We start from the raw sequence: 21,040 nt of genomic DNA on the forward strand, positions 1-21,040 counted from the left end.
CTTTCTAATTGTACTTTGCTGAATTCCCCTGTTTAGAAGAACAACAATGTTACTGGAGCAGAGCCAGACATTTACCTTCCTAACTTCTTGGCCTCCAGACACAGGCAAGTTCTGTGGAGTTTAGACCTTGTACACAAAGGTTGGGAACATGGGGAGTACAGTTCAAGCCATGATGGTCTCTTTTCTATAGGTAGTGGTTCTGATGGTCTGTTCTGGAATCTGCTTGTGAACACAGCAGTTTTTGTTTTCAAATTGTTTTTTTTTTCCCAATGAGTATACATATAGTTTATTTTTCTATTTTATTGAATATAATCTTTATTACATTTTAAATGGTAAAACCTTTCCCAGTTTCCCACCTCCCTGAAAACCTCTAACCCCTCCTCCTATCCTGTCTCCAAGTATATGCCCCTCCACCTGATCCCAGCACTCTGGGAGGCAAAGGCAGGCTGAGTTTGAGGACAGCCTGGGCTACAGAATGAGTTCTAGGACAGCCAGGGCTATACAGAGAAACACTGTCTACAAACAAACAAACAAAAACTGCCCCCTCATGTCTTGAGAGATTCTTTAAGCCCTGAAATGAGCAGGGATTTCTGAGTGGATGCTTGTCCCCTCTTACCTTCCATGACCTGTGCCGTGGTGATTATTTCCTGGTTGAACACCAGCAGGTCAACCATTCCTTGACCTATCAGCACCTGGAGCTATGATGAAGGGCCCTTCCCAAAGTGTAGCATAGAGTTCTCTCCTTGATGACTTCACAGGTTCCTCACTGTTGGGCACAGGAGTGTCCCGACCAACATTCTTTACCTAGGTGGTGCAGGGACAGTCTACAGGGTCCCTGGACCACCTAGGTAGAGAATGGGGGGCCACAGACGTAAGAGATGGACAGCAAGACAGTATTCTGATCAAGCTGTCAATTTTATTATTTTATGCACAGCAAAATAAAGGAAAGTGAGCAGGATGTAGGGAGGGAGTATGAGGGGGCAAACATTGTCTCCGGGGAACAGTCTTTCAGGGGACAAGCACTGTCTCTAAACATTGTCTCTAGGAAGTAGTCGCTCAGAATTATCTCTCAGAATCTCATGACAAAGCTGACTGGCTTCAAGGAAGCTGGCAAACTAAAATGATCATGAGGAGCTGAAGTGGAAAGAGATTGCTATAGTAACCTAACGGCAAGTGAGCTCTGTTTATTCTAACCAACATGAGCTCTGTATGTGCTGACCACCTTGCTATATGCAAACCTGAAAGCCAAAATTTTCCTTCTAAAGGCAGGCTTGAGCATGTAAGATGGCTGAAAGGAAGAGGTGTTGAGATCTATGTGAGAATGGCTCCAGGAAATTTCGCCAATCCCTGAAAACCCCCAACCCCTCCTCTGACTCCCTGCCTCCAAGTTTATGCCCCTCCATCTGAACCACTCCCACAATACCCTTCTTTGATTTCCCTTTGTTGGGGGCATCTATTGAGCCTTCATCTAACCAAGGACCACTCCTTCCACTGATGCCCAACAAAGCATCCCTCTACCAAATTTTTGGATGGAAACCTCTGTACCCATTGGTTGATGGTTTACACCCAGGGAGTCCTGAGACTTCTGGGTGGCTGACATCATTTTTCTTCCCATGGGGCTCTAGACCCCTTTAGCTCCTCTGAACCACCCTCCAACTCCTCCATTGGTGACCCCATGTCCAGACCAATGGTTGGCTGCCAGCATCTGCTTCTGTATGTGTAAGGCTCTGGCAGGACCCCTCCAGAGACAACAATGGAATTCTCCATTTGGTATGCAATACTTGTCATCTATAATAGTGTAAGGGGTTTGATGACTATTTATAGTATGAATCCCCAGGTAAGGCTGTCTCTGGGTGGCCTTCACTTCAGTCTCTGTTCCATACATTTTCTTGTTTATTGCTCCTGAGAGTATTTTGTTCCCTTTCTTGGAGGAATCAAAACATCCAATTGGTTTTGGATTGATCAATAAAGATGCTTGCAGCTAAAGGATGATCAGAAAAATGTGAATTCTAGGTTCCAATAGGCAGGCTAGGAAATGCAGGAGAAAAGCACACTCACTGTGCTTTGGAGGGACAGTGTGCCACCAGCCATGAGATTTCTGGGCTAAAGTTTCTCTCTGAAGTCCTGACTGTACTGAAATTTGCTCTGTAGATCAGGTTGGCCCCAAACTCCAGAGATCCTAATACCTATGCTATATTTCTGGTTTCCTTCCTCTTTCTTGATGATGGACAGAGATTCAAGCCAGGAGATCATGTTGATAAAGCCTTTAGACACTACAGGAGTAAAATTTGCAGCACCCTGGATAGTTGTGGCCATAGATAGGTGAAGTGTAATACTGCTTATCAGTCAGTGGCCTTGTTGTAATTCTAATTGCACTGCAATGTACACTTCACATCTTGCCTACATTGACATAGATGATGAAAGCCAGCTCTGAATGTCACACAGTATAGTCAAGGTCACAATCTTGGGAGGAGTATTTCTGAAACCACTCTGTGCTCTCCTTGTTTAGGTTGACATACTCAGAACCAAAAAAGAGCTAGGCAGAGGAGAACCTTAGGGTGGGCCAAAATGTAAATTCCTAGAACAGCATCACAGAACAGTTATTTTGGAAGAAGTAAATAGGGCTGGAGAGATGGATCAGCCGGTAAGAGCACTGACTGCTCTTCCAAGGGTCATGAGTTCAAATCCCAGCATCCACATGGTGGCTCACAACCATCCATAAAAGAGATATGACACCCTCTTCTGGCATCTGAAGACACCTACAGTGTACTTACATATAATAAATAAATAAATATTAAAAAAAAAAGAAGAAGTAAATAATGTTGCACTGTATGCTACATAATGAACTCAGAAGAGACAAAAACACAAACACGAAACAAAGTCACTTAAAAGTAATCTTGTGAAGTGGCCCACACCCAAAACTTTAGTCCCAGCACTGAAGAGGGTCATGCTGGAGTATTAGAATGTCGACCTCAACATTGGCTTCTACAAAAAAAAAAAAAAAATAGGAAATAAAACGACATAAAGTTAAATAAAACAAATGCAGGTTAAACAAAGTATGGACTAGCCTGTCATACAATAGACTATCATCTAACCTCCAAAGAGGAAAGAAGTTCTTACAAAAATTGTGTGCTATACTCTTATTATTATCTAGTCTACCACATCTGTCTGTATTCTTAAGAAACATATTCTTCCAGAAAATAAAATTATTAAGAAATTCTGACACATTATTTCATGGATCAAACTTATCAAGTTTATGTACTGTGAAATAAGCCCATCAATGAAGGAGAGATTTTGCTAGACTCCAGTTATATACAGTGCCTTGTCTACTTAAATTCATAGACACAGAAAGAATGATGGCTGCCAGCAACAAAAGGAGACAAATATTGGGAGGTACAATAATGAGGACAGAGTTTCCCCAGATGAAGTGAGGGGAATTGAAAAAGAATTCTTATACTGTCAACATGGTTCCAGCAGGTTTGATGTCCATGGCTGGCATAGAGAAGAGAACTGACTCCTCAGGGTTGTCTGCTGACTTTCACTTGTTCACTTTGGCATATGGGCATTCTTTTAGTAATACACAGAGGCATGAAAAGCCTTTAAAGGACAAATTTTCCCTTTAGTTTCTCAATAGCTCATTCCCTTATGGATTTCACTCTTCTTAATTTACCGTCCTTAAGGATAAGTAACTAATCATTCATTTTTCTACTCGGGATATTAATAATGAGAAAATGTATTAAGCTAACAATCATTATTTCTATTTCATGTGTATTAGTGTTCCACTTCTATGTATGTGCACGGGACATGGGCTAGAAGAGGGTGTTGGAGTCTACATAACCTGGATTAAGAATGATTGTCAGATACCATGTAGATTTTGGAACGGAACTCTGTTCTTCTAAGAGCAGCAAGCACTCCTAATCACCTAGGCATGGAAAATTTGAGAAAATAAGTGAAATGAGGCTTTACATTTGATATTTGGGGCATTAACGTTTTACAGCAGTATGACCAGGCTTCACCGGTTACCTCATGGAGTGTTAAAGACAAGACAGTCTTTTCCAAAGCTTCATGAGATGGAGTCACAGAACAACACAACTCAAAGGTAAGAAACTTACAAAGAAAGAAAGGAACACATGCTTAGCAGGGCAATATGGTACACACCTGCATTCTTTGTACCCACAGGCTAAGTCTTGGTGATCCAGGACATCTTGATCTCAGAAAAACTAAAGACAATACACACAAAAAGCAAATACCTCTGGATAGTTCACTTTCCCACTTGCTTTATTTTCATCTATGAATCTGGCATTAATTAAGAAAAAGTATCTTTATTTTGTGTTCTTTTAAATATACAGGTGTTTTGGTGACATATATTTTAGCCTGTGCATCTTGTGCATGCTTGTGCCCATGAAGGCCAGAAGAGACGATCAAATTTCCTGCAACTAGAGTTACAAAATTTTATGAGCCACAATATAGTTGATGAGAATTGTACCCAGTACCTCTCAAAAAGCAACCATTTTCAACCATTTCTCCAGCCTGAAACTGGAACTTGCAAAAAGATCTGTATGTGCAAACATGTACAAAAGTGTCTAGAGAATCTACAGAGATGTGTTCAGTTCTCTGCATCAGAGTTAAAGTCATCCGTATGCCACTGATTATGGGTGATCCAATGCCAGCCCTCTGATATAAGGTGTGTCTTAGTTATCTTTCCACTACTATGGTAAAACAGCATGATCAAGGCAACTTATAGAATGAAGGTTTTATACAGTTCCTGAAGATTAAAGCCCATGGAGAATGGCACATCATGGAGGTTGGCAGCTGAGCTGGAAGCTGAGAGCTGAGGGTTCATATAGAGATCCACAAAAAGGATACAGAATAAATGCACTCAGAAGAGGGAGTCTTTTAACTCCAGAAGCTCACATCCAGTGGCTTTATTCCTCCAAGGTGATGCCTTCACAGGGACCACAGACAATATGTTCATTCAAACCACCACGAGTAGTATGTGCACTCTCAACTGCCTAGCCACCTGTCACATGTCAAAACTCAAATTGAATATTCTGCAACATAAAGCACACAAGGTATGGGAGAAACACCTGTCCAATATGTTTCTCATGAGGATCTTACCTGTCAGCTTCCCATTGTATCCTTCATTTTGATAGTGGGTTAACCAGTTTCTAGAACTGGGCCCAGAAAGGAGCATGAAGATACCTGGGACCTCAAGAGAATCCTTCCACTGAGATCAAGGAGAGAGCACATTCAACATAAGACACATTTTTCAGTGAGTACCATGGTGAGACACTGTATTTGTGTGGATATATTGCACACATGCCATGGCATGCATATGAAATCCTGAAGACCTCATTGGGTGTAGGTCCATACCTTACACCTTGAAGAGTTGTGTTTCTTTGTTGTTCTTCCAATTTGTATGCCTGGTTATGTTGCCCTTAAGCTTTGGGATTCCTCTATTTCAGTCTTTCACCTCCCCATAGGATTATATACTCTTGGAATGCACCTCGGTTTTGAGATCAGGTCATCAAACTTATATTGGAAGGTTCCTTATCCATTAATCGAGCTCCACAGTCCTGGGATATTGCAACACGGCCTTTGATCTAGCCTTCTTTCTGGACACCAACCCTTAACTGTATGGTAGGTGAATAACTATCTTGATCTGAGAGCTAGAGAAAAAGTTAGTATCCTAAGCAGGGTCATGTGGCACACACCCATATCGCATATTGAGGAGATAGAAACAGAATGATCAGAAGTTCAAGGACATAATTGGCTACATGGTGAGTTCCTGGACAGCCTGGACTTTCTGAGATCATATGGGAGAGAATACACAGAAAAAAAGCCACAGTCCCAGTTGTGGGTGTTCATGCCCTGGTACCAGGTTTCTTTTTTAGGCAAAGGGAGATCAGATGAGACCATTACTCCTGGACCTCAAGAGGACCAGCAGAAAAGAGAGGCTTACATGAAAACAGGAAGTAGGGCCCTGAGTTTTATTAGCACACTACTTATAGCACTCCCTCCCCTCTATTCTGGATTTCCCACTTTCAATACTTCTTGAAACAGAAAGGACAACAAAGGAGAGACAGCTAAGCAACTTCCATCTTGGCCACTATCAGCTTCTCCCCATTGGATGCTGATGGTACTGGTAGAATATTGTCACCAGTCTGGATAGTCAGTCCTCAGGGCTTCTAGTGGGAGGGACAGTTAGGCAACCTGAGGCTATGATCAGATCAGTGGTGCGTCCTGTGCTGGCCAGGTTTGGAAGTAAAACAGTTAGGTCATAGGAAGCTACTAGGGGATATATGAACAGTAAAATATTGTGAGGTTCCTTGTGGATAGATTGGGCACAATAGCCAAAACTCCTTCGGTATCTTGGAGTAAGGACCTCCTTCCTGACTAGAGTGGAACAGGTATCAAGGAGTTTCAAAGTTGTATGGGACACCTTCTCAGAGCCTTGTTTCCTCATCTTGATAAGTTCTGTCTCACTGGGATATATTCACACCCTAGGTTGGGACACACCCTGAACCCTACCATGTGTCATCGACTTGTGTCAGATGGATGCCAGCACTGTGCTTCTTCTTAATGCACAGTTGTCCAGAGGCCAAGACCCAGAACTTTGTTTCAGAATTTAGAAGCAGGATATCCCAACCCAGAAGACACTGCTTTGGAAAGCAAATGTTAAAGGCATCTGCCATACACAACTATGGGAGACCTCCCTGAGCAGCCAAGATCTCCTCCCTGGGGCAGAAGATTTGTCTACCCACTGGTTTACCTTTGGTCACCCCAAACTCAGTTCATGTTGACCTGGCCATCACAACCCTCCTCAAGATGGAGGAGAAGGTAGGGATATTAGAAAAATTCTTTGCACACTTGACTTGGTCTTGAACAACTCAGTAGTATGACTTAACTAAGCCACACATGAGAGGACAATACTGAGGATTGTCCTTTGGGAACCTCTTTATGATTGAGCCAAAAGATCTTTCTCCTCCTCTCTTCTCCCAATTGCAGCTACTTTGTCCTCCATCAGTCTTAACCAGAACACCCTTTAATTCTCATCCTCATTAGGATATGAGCTGAAAAATGGAAACATAAGGGAAGATTCTCACACTCTTGGACACTGCAGATGGCTTGGGCCCTTGGGGAAGAAAGAGTCCTAGGTTCCTCAGGCAGGCAGCTTGGCTTGGTGGAAACTGTGTCTAGAAACGCTGAGAGGCCTTTTGCAGGGGAGACTAGAGCAACTCTTTTGAGGAAGACCTGTTCCATTGTTCCCCTCTGTGGGTCCCCATGAGAAGAGGCAGTCCATGGTTTTAAAACATTTTTTGTCATGGAAGAGAGTTGAGATGAGTGAAATCTTATCCTACTTCCTCAGGGCAGGCCTGAACTTAAATTCCTTTTGTAGGGTGGAGTGTCAGGGAGGAGAGCTTAATTGTCTAAGCCTCTCAGGCCTTTAGGTACCTCATTAAAATGGAGATCTGCCTTGAGGCTACATGATCTGTGATCACATTCTCTACCTGTAGAGGGACTTGAGGCATTGCCACATGTGACTGATTACCACAGAATTATGGAGAGCTAAGGCCTCCAGTCAGGAGCCTGGGGCCTATGAGCTCAGGGGACAAACACCTACTGTCCCCTGCAGTTATCTGCTGGGCCTCCAGGGTTTAAATTTAGCTTGACCAGAAAACAGACTGCCTTTCAAGGTCCCACAAGCTGAGCTCAGGAAAGTAACCAGGGTGTGAGTGGAGGCAGTATGGATATGAGAAAGAGAAGAATTAGGCATGAACAGAGAGAAGGGAAGGAAAAGGAGAGGGACAGAGACAAAGACACAGAGGGAGAGAGAGAGAGCAGATTTAATCAGTCAGTGTGTACAAGAATTTTGAGCCAGAACAGTTGATTTGAGCAGCTAGCAAGAGCTTAGTAAAACCTAGGAAATATGATCTTATTTAGCCTTAGAGTCTGAAAATATTCTAAGCCTAGATACGATTGTACAGACACTAGAAATGATGACTAGGCTAGATAAGTAGACTGAGATTATTTATATACATCAGAGATGACAATTACCACAGGTGTATAAACTTAACTTTACAGAGCTCCTACTCTTAAGCAAGGAATATGCTTGGAAAAGCTGATAATGGTCTGGGGCCAGGACCTGTGGGGTGTGATTATATCAGATCCTGACAACACAACTCTTGCCACCATGTGGGGCAGAAGTTATTAGTCCCAAGTCTGCTGTAGGCTTGTTCAGTAATGTTCCTGATATACCCTGTGTTCCCTGTGAACAGCATAGATTTGTTATCTTCTCTGGAGTTTGTCACATTCTGTGATAATTTCTGCTGACTACATAGAAGTCTCCCATTTCTTTCGATAGTTTACTAGAGGCTGTTCTTCTTAAAATACTTACTGTGTGAGACATAGCTTGTACAAGACCTCAGTTGCAGGGTATTTGATCATACAGTGAACCCCCAAATATAAGCAAGATTAAATAAAATCAACCATGGTTCAATAGGTGGAGCAAGCAACCAGATGACAGTTTGGGAACCCTGGATTTTTAAGGAAAAATAACATAGAGAATGAGAGGGAGTTTGGAACAAAGATAAAGAGATGCACAGGAAGAAGCATTAAGGTCCATTCAGTTTGGAGGAGATCTTTTTAGAAAGTGTGGCAAAAAGAGCTTCCTTCTAGGATTTTACCTGAAGAGGAAGGTCTGCAGGTGCTTTCTCTGCCTCTCTGAGCTACCAGGCTTCCACTCAGCACCTGGCTCCTGAGTGTTCCTTGGGAAAATTGAATGACTTAGAATTTATCACACACAATAGACCTCTCAACAGCAATTATTACCTTTTCCATTGTTCTGCTTTTGCTAACATTCTCATCCTCTGGGGCTTTCCACTTAGGGCCTTGTCACTGAAGACTGACCTGTTCTTTTAGGGTACTGGTGTACTTATGAAATAATTCTAGGAATATCTTTGCTGTGTAAAACTTCCATTTGCCTATGTGGCTGGAACTGCAGTCTCTAGTCCATATTGAAATTGTTCAAATCATATCCTGGATTCTGATGCCAAAAGTGACAGCATATGTAGGAAGCAAGATCTATTCTAGGCTGACTCATGTTTGAGAACTATGTAGAGTCAAATGCATGGTGTCTTTAAGAAGATTAAATTAACTAAGTTTTATTAGTGTTTAGAGTGATTGCTCCTTGGTAACACATTAATTCTGGGACAGTTATATTTTCATCCACTTACACAAATTTTTCTAAGCAAGCTGTGTTGAATTGGTTCACCTTGATCACAGTCTGTTTCTCCCAGGGCTTTTGTCTTGATTAAACTTTCCAAATTATTTAATTGAAAGGCTATCTCATAACAAAGATGTAAAATTACTCATTTGAGGTATGTAACTAAGTGTTCATTGCAGCAACAGGAAAAGTATTTGCAGGTGGAACATTGCTTCCACTTTCAGACCAGAGCAGGTGGGACGGTGTAAGGTGAAAAGGGCTGGGCGAAGCATGATAGTCAATATGTAGATCACAGACTAAAGGTTAAGGGAGTCCGTTTTAGGGTTTAGTATGATTTAGAAGACCCTGATTCAGGAAGCGTGAATGATTACATAATTTCCCAGCATGCATCAACTCATTCATTTGAATGAAATCAGACCAGATTGGTGGGTATACAATTTCTGAAGATTAGCTTGAGCCAGTGAATATTAAATTTCCAATAAATGGTCTGTGCTATGTGCATATGTGCAGTCCTCACTGACATTGTTAACTCAGCTCAGAGATTTCAGACAGGGACTATTGGCTCAAGCTGTGTGTGTCAGGTTACAGATCTCAGCAGCTCACATTGCATATAGGAGGAAAGTCAAACAGAAACTAGTAATATCATGCCCTCTACCAGGGAAGGGTCTGCTCTTTTTCAAAGTCAGTATACCTATGCATTTTTCAATTATATTCATGATCTTTTTAAAAGTCAATTGATAATATTACTATTTAAATTTCATTTTCTTTATACATCACTGCTCTGATCTAGTACTAGTGCCTATTTTCCAATGTTTCCCATTTATAAGAATCCATTTCATTCCTTTTTCTCAAAGGCTTTCATATTTCTTTATACCAAGGTTTCATATAGTTCAGCCTTGCTCATGCTGCGTAGCTATGATTTTCTTTGAACCCCTAATTCTGGCTCTACTGCCCACTGCTTGGAAGACAGTCCTACAACTCCTTTCAGGCTCGGCCCTGATTAGTCAATAAGTAGGGAAAGACAGCACTGACTGAGGGTCCTCCCATTTCCCTGTATCTTGCAGAGGACAGCAAACAAAGAGGGACCTGTTTAAGAATTAAGTTTAGTGAGTAAATTTGAAGCTGATGTGTTCACAGCACAGGAGTGGACTGGTTGGAAGGAATGTTAAAGAAAGACCGTTGGTAGTTGGCATTAGTAACAAGTAGTCATGTATTCAATTTTAGATGATTAGTACGTGTCCAAACTGGTCATTTTTACCAGCCAAAGCAATAAAGATTCTGGATGAGGAAATGAATTCAATTTCTAGAAATCAAATTTTTGTTTAAGCAATAAAGTCTGGAGAAACTGATGTAGCTGTGCCTTATAGGAATGTAATTTTTTCTCTCTGAATATCCCCATTAACCATTCCTTGCTTTCAAATTCCTGGCCACCTTTTGTTTTAATTGTTGTTAGTCCTTGACTTTCACTAGGTTTGCCTACAGAACATCCCAGTTATGAGGTACAGATTGCTACAATGAACAATGTGTGTGCAATGGAATGTGCACACAAATGACCCTGTGCTATAGAAGAGGAACAGGAAGTGTTCTGGGAGACAGGAAAATTAGGGTGGAAAAGCAAAGCTGGAAAGCCACAGCTGTCAAAGACCTTTGATCTCTGATTCCTCCGGTAGAGGGGCTGCTGCTGTCCTATGGCCCAGCAAGGTGGTCCAAGCTAAATAGGGATTCTCAGTAGGCCGAACAATCGCTAGTTACATGGGGAGATAGCCTCAATGTTCTTTCCAGGTGTCTCCCTTGATGCAAACATAGGGAGATATGAGGGAGAACAAACAACACAGCAAACCCTGTTCTCTACACAGTCTCATACAATCCAAGCTTATGTGTGCCTACAGTCTACAGGGTCTCTCAAAAAGTTAACGAGTTGGGATGCTTCTAAGAAATCTTCTCATTATATTTTCATGCACTCAATATTAATTTTAACAAGTATCATAATTCTCATTCTCATTGCAGTTACATTGATGGTGACCTAAATTTTAAAATAACCTACATGCCCACTCATTGAGGATAAGATGGGTACCTCAGGAGGACATTGTGGTAAAGAAATGGCCTAGGACTGGTTAGCAATGGTTAATAGACTCTATACCTCTAAAACACTCAGAATTAATGTTGTAAATTAAAATGAAACACCATGTAATTTTTCCTTGCACAGTGTTAACACACTTCTTTGTCTCCACAGATTTAAACCTTTAACTCTCATTTGTCAAATGGGGGAGAGCTTCACCCATCTCTTCTACACTGCAGGTAGCAATGGAGAGTACAAGGCAGAGGCTACAGAATCTAACTGAAGCAATCATCTCAAAGTGTTTCTCTAATTTTCTTTTAGTTGGTATGGGGAGAAGAAAAATTGATTGTCAAGGTTTTTGTAGCAAAGATTCTAAATAGAGATGAAAGCTCTATATGCTATCATAGAATACTGTAAAAATGCAGATGGTTGCTTCATTTGGATATGAGAACTTTCTGCCAATGAGTCTTAGTGAATGAGAAAGTAAAATTGTGGTTAAGAAACTGACTGACTTGTTTTGCTTAAATTTACATAATGACAATAATATATAGTTTAACAAAAATGTAATACTGTTAGCCTAGTTGTACATTCTATTTTATTTCTTCTCTTCCAATAACCAGCCTTAGGTTGTGGTGGTTTCAGTTGTGGTTGCGAGTGTACATTTAAACATTTAACATTTTCATATATCAATTTGTTTGTATTTAATACATTATATAATGAATGCTCCAATATTGCACAGCATTACATAGGTATTTCAATTATTTGAAGTTATTTAACATTAATTTTTCCTAAAGAGAAGTAAGAATACTCTATTAGAATTAAGTAACAAGGAACCACTGTACTTCCACGATCTAAACTTTTAAAGATACCATGAGAAAAATGACCTGGGTTTGATTCAGGAATGTCATTCATTTCATATTGCCGAGAGCAGCACTTCTGTTTTCACAGATGTAGACAGGACCCAAGAATGAGCTTGTAAGAAACTCCTCTGTGGTGTTCTACTTCTCCATACAAAGAAGCAGAGTTCTCCCTGCCAAAGTCATGCTTCCCCTGTTTTCAGTATTCTGCTTCTCTCTGTTCATTATTCCTTCCCTTCTTTGCATTTTCTTTAGGATAAATTGAACTGTTTTTTTTAATTAAAATAGATTTTTCTCTCCTATATATTCTGACCACAGTTTATCCTCCCTTCACAACCCTGAACCACCCCTTTCTTCTTCTTCTCCAGAGGTCCTCTGTTTCATCTATAGAAACAAGCAGAGCACCAAGAAAGGATGGAGAAACAAGGTACAAAATGGCAAGGCAATGGATCTCAGGTTGAGGCTGGACAAGGCAACTAACTCAATAGTAGGAAATAATCTCAAGAAGAGGTGAGAGAGTGAGAGCTACAAATGTTCCCACTATTAGGAGTCCCACAAAATTAGCAATTGTGCTAATAGCCATAACAGCATCAGAGGGAGTGCTGCAGACCTATGCATCCCGCATGCCTGCCATGTAAGTCTCTGTGAATTGTTGCTGACAAGGTCTTATAATGAATGGGTTCCCTCACATTGTGTGGGGCTTAAACCAACCATTGGTTGGCCACTCAAACAGCTAGGTACTACCATGTCCCTGCACATATTGCATGGAGGACATATTTTATGTGGAGGGTTGTTTATTGCCCAAGAGACTAGAACATAGGAATAAAATGTCCAAAGCTCCTCCTGCTTGACAACTCTACATTCTGTGAGCTGTGTGGAAGTTCTCCTCAGCAATGTGGTGTTGCTACCATTTTCAGACAGCAACCTTCTGTCCTAGAATCAGGCTGGTTGTTGAGGAATCTCCATGGCACCTCCTGGACAAGAACTGAACCAAATGTAAGCCATCACTGAAGCCTGTTTAAAAATGGTGGCCAGTTCAGATTCTATATTTTACATTACTAGGAGTGCTCACTAAGCTCACCTTCATAGAATCCAGGAAGTTACTAATGTTATAGGTACCTACCTCTACTCTCCGATGTCCCCTACTTTGAGCTGTTCTTCCCTGCACTGCACTTTCTTGGCCTCCCCAACTGATCCTTCCTACACCTGTGTCCATTCACCCCCAGTCCACCATCAGAATCTTTTCTATTTCTCCTTTTTAGCGATATCAATGTTTCTCTACATAGTCTTTCTCTTTCCCTGTATGCTCAGGCTATGTGGACCCTAACTGACCTATCATTTACCTAATAGCTTCTATCAACTTATAAGTGAATACATGCCATATTTGTATTCTGGGTTTTGTTTACCCCACATACTGGTGATTTTGTTCTAGTTCCATTTATTTTCTGTAAATTTCTTAAGTCATTTTTTAAAGGCAAGTGGTAGTCGGTTGTGTTAATATACCACATCTTCTTTTTCCCTTTTTCAGTTCAGAGAAATCTAGCCAATTTCAAGTCTTGAAGTTGTCCAATTCTCAGTTTTCTGAGGAAACACAATATTGATTTCCATAAGGCCTGTATTAGCTTGCCTTCTCAGCAACAATGTAGGAGTGTGTCCTTGGCTCCACATCCTTCCCAGCATGATCTGTCATTTTTATTAGTGATCTTAGCTATTCTGACATATATTAAAAGAAGTCTCAAATGAGTTTCCATTTGCATCTCTGTGATAGCCAATGGCTGTTCAACATTTCCTAAAGTGTTCCTAGGCTGTGCAAGTTTCTTTTTTTTGATAATTCCGTTTAGTCCTGTACCCATTTTTAAATAGAATTCTTTGTTCTTAGTCATCTCCTTACTTTAGTTCTTTATACATTTTTCATTTTAAGCATCAATCTGTGTAATATATACAGTTGGTAACAATCATTCCCCATTCCTTATGCTATCTTGTCTCTGTCTGATTGTGTTTTTTCCTTAGAGAACCTCCTATAATTTTAATTTCCAAAATTCTCTCATTTTCTGCTTTTTTTTTATTGATTCTACTTCCATCTTTCAGTCTTGGTAAGTTTTGTGTTTCATTCAACAGTTTGTTCATTCTCAGCTGTATTTAAAGGATTTATTGATTTCCTCCTATTATTTGATGATATTTCTTGCTTTCCTTTCAGGATTTATTAATTTCCACTTTAATTTCCTGACATCTTTATACAGTTGGTTTTATGGTCTTTTTCTTGTACTTTTAGACACGTTCAAATATTCAGGATGATTTGCCATGAGAGGGTATCTTGATTCTGTGGGTGATGTATTTCCCTGGTTGTTACTGTATCTGTGCTGTGTTTGGCATCTGTGTCTGGGGTGTTGATTTCTTGCAGTTTCTTTTGGAATAATTATGAACATCACAAATAAAACATTTAAAATCTTGGCTCACTCTAGGTCTCCACAGTCAGCTTCTCCTATTAAGGCCATATATGGCAAATGAGTTCTAATGTCGGCTGTATGTCTAATCCACTCATCTACTGATGTGGACCTTGCCCTCAATGGTCTGATTACTTACTTTCATTCAGCATTTGCATTTTTAAAGGTTAAAGACTCAATTATTGCCTTTCTTGCTTCCGGATCTGATATACTTTTTTCTACAGCTAAGGTCAACCCTTACAAAAGAAAAGGAAGGCTTCCTTTGTACCTTCCATGACTTGAAGAACTAATACAATTCTTTCCTGATTCTGTAACTTTGTCCCAAGCATTTAAGACTGCAAATCGACCCAATGCCAAAGTTTTCTCATCATATACAGACTGCACCTCTGTTTCAGCAAAATAAACTTTATCAAGCAGCTGATCTTTAAAAGGCTTTCTACCCCTGGCTCTATTTTACATGCTATCTCCCTCACCTCTTCTCTCCACCATGAGAAACATTGTAAATGTGATGCAAGTTCTAGTATTGCTTTTTGCCACATCCTTCCAGTTTGGGGGGCTTATGCTATTATTAATAGCCCCCAAAGTAAGGATTTGTTGTAAAAATGGCAAATGCATTCCAAAATTACTGACACTTTCCTTAAATTTTGTCTGGTCTAACACATCCATGTATTGCCATTTGAATTACTGTAACCTGTTGATGATCATCTTCTAGATATTTTTGTTTTGTACTAACCTGATATTCTAAAGTTTGTTTTCTAATAACCTTTGATTGGCTTCCTTTATCTTCTGTGTCTACCTGAGTATTTCCTTCATTGAGATTTTAAATTCCTCCCTTAAGGTCTGTGTCTGTGCTTCATATCTCTCCTTGGGTCCCTGCTCCTCATTCTGAGTTTCTGTATTCTCTGTTCAAGGTTCTGCCATCGCATTTTAAATTTTTCATAATATTGTAAACCTGATATTCTGCTGTCTATTTCATTTTGATTGATTAATTTTAAAAGGATATTTCCCAAGTCTTATTTCCAATCCTCATTATATTCTCTTTGCTCCTTAGTTTGATCTGTAAATTATTGTATTTTTTGTTCTTTTCTGTTTCTTATTCTGAAGTATAATTTCCTGAGTCTTCATTTCTAGTGTTTCCTGTAGGAAATTCTAAGAGCTTTGTAATATCTGCAATAGCAAAGAAAAGAGATAAATGCAAATATTCTACCAGAATATTTTCCTGAAAATGTTCTAAAAATTGTAATATGAATGAAAAATGAAGAAAATCCCTTATTCATGTGATAGAAAACTTACAGACAACAGGAATATCTGTAAAAGAGAAATTGGAGATTCAGGGCACAATATAATGATGGCATCAATGTAAAATAGGTAAAACGTAATGCCTTGAATATTAGTACATAGCATCAATTGGGTAATAAATACGGGCATAGGAATACATGAATTTTCAGGAAGTAATCAGGACATTTTTCAAAGCATGTCACTTTCTGACTCCTGCCTCTGACCTACAGGTTGAGTATTGTTTTCATTTCTACCAGCAACAGATCATATATTCCTACTCCACTGACAAATGCTGTGCATTAAAATTCAATGGTAGGAAATACATAAAATGAGTGTATATAATGGAATTATTTTTCTATGTGTATTTCATGGGTACTGTAGAGGAGCTCACTCTAGAATGGGAAGAATAATCCATGGTTGTACATACTTCCATCATGAAGTAAATATAAGCACTAGGACATAAAATTTAAATCTTGGAACTGACATTTCCTCAAATACACACCTGATTCGGAATAGACAGTTCCACACTTTTGGGCCTTCCATTCAGTGTTTGCAGTCACTTGGTTCATCACAACATTTTGAAAGTAGATAAGCTTAAATAACAATGTGTAGTGTTCAGACACTGGGAATCTTGAATACTAGAAGACCATAGCATTCTAGCCTAGCATTCCCTGGGAAAGTCTCTCAAAATTTACATTGCTCTACTGCCATATGTATTGGCCTATTGTCACATCTATGTGCTGTAACAATGTACATCTCACTCCAGTCATCTTGTCCTATCCCTTACCATTGAAATAGGTGACATTATATTAGTATACAGTAGTACTAAATATCCATAGATTAAAATCAGGAAAGCATGGAATAATATTTTTCAAGACCTATAAGAACATAACAGGCAACTGTAAGGTTAAATCCAGAAAAGTGGCTAGTAGTATTGACAATGTATAAGGTACATTTGAACAAAGTAGTACACTGAGCCATGTTTTTAAGTCAAAAACCTACTTAGATAATAAACTGACAAAAATGTGCAGAAAAGAATAAGACATAAATTTTATGAGGTCTTAAGAAATAAGATATTTATTATGAAGAATGAATGACTATAAGAATACTAGGAAATATTCCTCATGTACAACATAGTAAAGTTCTATCCCACACAAGAAACTGACAACAATACGAACCATATTTTTCTACTTACAATGTCAGCAAGCCTTCTAGATTACAAGACCTAAGGAATGCAGTCTCACAAAGAATAGAATTTCTTTGACCAATCATCAAAGAAGTTCACAATAAAACCCTTGGTAGAAATCAGAATAGATAAAAAAGCTATATCTACGTAATGAAGAGTATTATTTGCGAATCTTGGTTTTCAGTTCAGGAAGAAGAAATTCTACAGAACCAAACTGACTGAATATTATGTAGGGATAGTTGAACCTCTTCTGACTTAGGGTTTGATTCATCCCATGGCACACAACTTTAATCACTATGGTTGAAACACAAGAATGCCCTTAATTCCCAACAACAAAAGGACAGTTAATACATAGAAGGAAGCACCCATGCTTGAAAGTGTTGTCTAACTAAATGGCAGAAAACATGAAATGTCACAGAAAAAATCTGAGAGAACCAGATATGCACAACTCTCCTGAGTTGAGAGAAGAAAGGGAAGCTACTTATGGGCAAGAAAGTCAGCACAGGAAGAAGACAATAGTAAAGGAATGCAGTAGAGGACATGGGCAGCAGTACAGTACAGATGAGAGATTAGAGCAACGGTGAGGGGGAAGGAAACAGTTTTACTGGGAGAGTTATACAGATGTAGATTGAAGAGAGAATAAACTAGGGACAGGTAAAGACAGAATGAGCAAGGGAAAGAGGAGCCAGAAGATTTTTAAAAATTGCTACAGTTAATTTAAGGCCAAGCAGAGCAATTCAGTGTCTCAGAAGAGAACAGATTGAATAAGGAAGATGGGGGAGGAGTTTGAGTTGGAACAGCTGAGTTGAAGCAGTCAAGTAAGATTTGAGAAAGACCAAGAAAGGGAAAGATTATTTAGCAGGAAATTTCAGAGGCTGAAAATCCTCTAGGTCTAGATAAGGTTTAGAGGTTAGAGGCTTCCAGGACTAGATCAAGGTAAATAGAGAGAGGGAGTAAATCTCCTAGACAAAAATTACAATAGGAAAATAAAAGTTACTTTTACGGGCTTGTGAAAAATCTACAAGATAGATAAACCCTTAGCCAGACTGACCAAAGGGCACAGAGAAAGTATCCAAATTAACAAACTTAGAAATGAAAAGGGAGATATTACAACAGAAACTGAGGAAATCCAAAAAATCATCAGATCCTACTACAAAAGCCTATACTCAACACAACTGGAGAATCTGGAGGAAATAGACAATTTCCTAGACAGATACCAAATACCAAAATTAAATCAGGACCAAATAGATCATCTAAACAGTCCCATAACCCCTAAAGAAATAGAAGGGTTCATAGAAAGTCTTCCAACCAAAAAAGCACAGGACCAGATGGTTTCAGTGCAGAATTCTATCAGACTTTCAAAGAAGATCTAACACCAATACTCTTCAAACTATTCCACAAAATAGAAACAGAAGGAACCCTACCCAATTCCTTCTATGAAGCCACAATTACGCTGATACCAAAACCACACAAAGATCCAACAAAGAAAACTTCAGACCAATCTCCCTTATGAACATCAATGCAAAAATACTCAATAAAATTCTTGCCAACCAAATCTAAGAATACATAAAAACGATCATCTACCATGATCAAGTAGGCTTTATCCCAGGGATGCAGGGTTGGTTCAATATATGGAAATCCATCAATTCAATCCATTACATAAACAAACTCAAAGAAAAATGTCTCTTTTTATCTGAGGATTTCAGTTTACCCTAGAGATGTGAGAGTCAGTCACACAGTAAACACACATACGGAGTCCCTTTTCCACCACACTGAGGAGGAGCAAGGAAGAATGTAAGAAAAATATTGTGAGGCACAGAATGTAGACAGTGAAAATTCTCCAAGTGATCTCTCAAAAAAGCCCTGAGTGAGGGTATAAGCATTCTCACCCCTGCAAGAAGTCCACATTGCAGAACTAAACACACCTTGCATGTGCATGGGCAGAGTGCTTTTCATGAACCATGGAGACATTTTGCTTAAGTAAGTGAGCATAATTATTTCCAAGGTGCTGTCTAATTTTATCTCAAGATATACTAACTTTTATATCTGTAAATATATCTTGTCCTGATATCATCCTCTCACAGGATGCCTGGGCTGAACCTTGGAAGGATTCAAAGAAATTCCAGGGAAAGGCTAACTGGGGTGCCTATTAGCATATCAATGCAGACTTTGTTGACTCAGTATTTTCTTGGCTCCTGGTTCCTTATTTGGCCAGGCTTTTCCTCAATAGCCCCCTCCCACTTCATGACCTGGTTCAGTCTGTACCCAACCAGACTCACTGACTGTTTCCTCCCTCACAATGAAAAGCCAAGAATTCACCTCTAAGAACCACCAGCCCAAGAACCAGGTAACTTCTTGCAATGCTGCAGGTTGCATGTCTTAGGAAAATAATAAGGCCTCATGGGAAACTACAATGGACTATAAAACTGTCTGTAGGGTGTGACAAAAGTCCATCTCTTGGTTAGGATGTAATATTTCATAAAGCTTGCCCACATGGTGGAATTGGTTTTTCTTTGGCAACACTCAGGGTTAACAGAACCTACAACATATCTTCTCCACAGGTGTAACTTGCTGAATCCTTTCTTCATTTTTCATTCAAATCTAAGGTATAATATTAATAACTAAGCCTATGAAGACACATTTCTGAATAATGTATTTACATCAAAGACATGTAGTGTTAAATTAAAGGAGAAAATATCTTTGCTTGGTTAATATTTACAGCCATATAATGGTGCATTATAAGGATTAATTTTCTAATTCAATCAAATCTGCACTGGTCCCCCATATGACAAATATCTACAAAGCTCTCTCAGGATGCCTATTCAGTTCCCTGGAGAAAGGAAAATGAAATGACAAATGGAGGAACAAGGGAGTTAATAAAGTGTGAATGAATTTGAATTTGAGGAGCTTTATTGAGGCTTTTGCAAAGACAACAAATATACAAACTCCAAATACTGCCAAGGACCTAAGAAGTTATTTCAGAAAAATGTTCTGACAACCATAAATTTAATTAAAACCTCACCATAAACACCAGTCAATAGGAGGTTAAACTTCCTGACAATGTAAGATATGCACAACAGAGTTGTGAGACTGGCAGCAGAAAATGCACCCCTGCTCCACACCCCTGTTCTATTCCTGCCCATTTCCCAGCCCAACTGCTTCTCTGACCTGGCAGGGGACAGGACGAGCTGCTGAATGTCCTAGGGGGCAAGCACAGCAACTGCAGCTTAAGGAAGTTTTCAGGTTCAGCAAATATGAGGCACTCATCTCCAACAATGACTTCCTGACCACGAGGCAGCAGAGATGCATGGAGAATGCTGGAATGGTGGAACTTCCTGTCACTCCAGCCACTCCTTCTGGACCCGCCCAATATTCAGCAACTTCCTGTAATTCTTCTAAGCCCACCTACTTCGGGACCTTTTAATTAATTTGATTCCTAACACTTCACATCAAATTTTGTTGTTTTGGATTTGTGCTTGCTTGTTTGCTTGTTTAATTGATTGTTCCTTTGTTTTGATTTTGCCTTTTTCCTTTTTTAATTAATTAATCTATTTATGTATATAAGTACACCATAGCTCTCTTCAGATACACCAGTGAGCCAACCTGTGGTTGCTAGGAAATCAATTCAGGACCTCTGGAAGAGCAGTATGTGCTCTTAAACTCTGAGCCATCTCTCCAGCCCAGGAAATAGCCTTTTATAGTTTTTTTTTTTTAAGATTTACTTATTTATTATATATAAGTACACTATAGCTGTCTTCAGACACTCCAGAAGAGGGAATCAGATCTCATTACAGATGTTTGTGAGCCACCATGTGGTTGCTGGGATTTGAATGCAGAATCTTCAGAAGAACGGTCAGTGCTCTTAAATGCTGAGACATCTCTCCAGTTTGACTTTTTCTTAAATGCATATAATCATGGACAAAGTCCACCCTCCCCATCAGGAACCTCTCCCCCAACTCTTCTGCAAGCTGCCTTCCACACAACTTCCCA

At 39.6% G+C, this 21,040-nt stretch overlaps 1 protein-coding gene across 10 annotated transcripts in view; it reads right to left on the bottom strand.

Moving 5' to 3' along the window:
* The window catches only part of LOC127681612 (zinc finger protein 420-like), a 662,660-nt gene that overhangs the window by 78,620 nt on the left and 563,000 nt on the right, over nucleotides 1-21,040 (bottom strand). The window contains exon 1 of one of the 10 annotated variants that reach the window (XM_052178069.1): nucleotides 20,219-20,248. The exons of 8 other annotated variants lie outside the window; for them this stretch is intronic. The gene's annotated coding sequence lies outside the window, so the exon portion shown is untranslated. Of the gene's footprint in view, nucleotides 1-20,218; nucleotides 20,249-21,040 lie in introns of those variants that run through there. One more of the 10 variants, XM_052178075.1, reaches the window with a different exon arrangement.

Source organism: Apodemus sylvaticus, chromosome 3 (assembly GCF_947179515.1).
Source record: "Apodemus sylvaticus chromosome 3, mApoSyl1.1, whole genome shotgun sequence".
NCBI lineage: Eukaryota > Metazoa > Chordata > Mammalia > Rodentia > Muridae > Apodemus > Apodemus sylvaticus.